Source organism: Trichosurus vulpecula, chromosome 3, assembly GCF_011100635.1.
Source record: "Trichosurus vulpecula isolate mTriVul1 chromosome 3, mTriVul1.pri, whole genome shotgun sequence".
In the NCBI taxonomy this organism is placed as follows: Eukaryota; Metazoa; Chordata; class Mammalia; order Diprotodontia; family Phalangeridae; genus Trichosurus; species Trichosurus vulpecula.
The window spans coordinates 414023710-414024670 of NC_050575.1; the positions used below are offsets into that span (position 1 = coordinate 414023710).

Genomic DNA, 961 nt, shown 5'->3' on the forward strand with positions numbered 1-961 from the left:
CATAGTCCAAGGTGGAGCCCTAGGAGAGGGGCAGGAGGAAGGAGACAGGGAGACGAGAGCCTCTTATCTGTGTCTACTCTAGACAGGGTTGATCCTGATGTCTGAACTTTGGTCAAGGGCACACAATGAAGCAATGAATTTCCAGGGGGTATAGGTTTAGGAAAACATCAAGGTGTGGCCAACATTACACACCTAACCCAAGGTGGGGGCTAGGATTCTCCTTGGATCAGCAGCCCCACTTCCCTTTATGGAACTGAAGCATAGAAGCTTGATAATTTCCATCCTACCATTTGGGTTCTTATGAAACATTTTTGTAGTTAAAGTCTTTGTGCTAAAGAATTCTTTCATCACCTCTCTAACTTCTTGTACTTTGCCTCTAGTTTCTTTGAATATGCATCCAACTTGTAAGCTGCCTGCTCAAGAGCTGCTACTTGCTCCTCAATTAAAGTGATCTGATCCAGATAAGGCTGAAGTGCTACAGATTTCTGGTTTAAGTCTTTTAGGTTTCCACTCATGTTTACTGCAATATCTTTCATTTCTAGATATTTTTAGCTAGTCAGTTTGTTCATATTTTCCAGAAGTTTATAGTCTTCACTGGTAGCTGTCAGCTCGCCAGTCAGGTATGTGGACATTTTGGAGAACACATCCTGGCACAGCCCCATGATGTTTGCCTCTGCAGGCTCCATGGCCTCCTCAGTCATTTCCACCATGCATCATTTAGGCCAGGGAAGGGAGGAAGGAGAATGGATGGAGGGAAGGAGAGAGATGGGCAAGGGGGGGAAGAAGGGGAGGGGAGGGGAGAGAAAGGGAAAGGAGAGGGGAGAAAAAGGGAAGGAATGAAATGAGGTCTTTATCAGAGAAACTTGCTGTAAAAAATGTTCAGTTATGTTTACTATGTATTTCTCTCCATCCTATTTTGTCCCTGTTGATCTTAATCTCTCTCTCCTTTCACGCTATCCAT

The 961-nt window shown here is 44.3% G+C and overlaps 1 pseudogene; it reads right to left on the minus strand.

Annotated features, from left to right (window-relative positions):
• Positions 1 to 347: 347 nt before the first annotated feature.
• Positions 348 to 710, minus strand: LOC118840856 (annotated as a pseudogene).
• Positions 711 to 961: the final 251 nt, after the last annotated feature.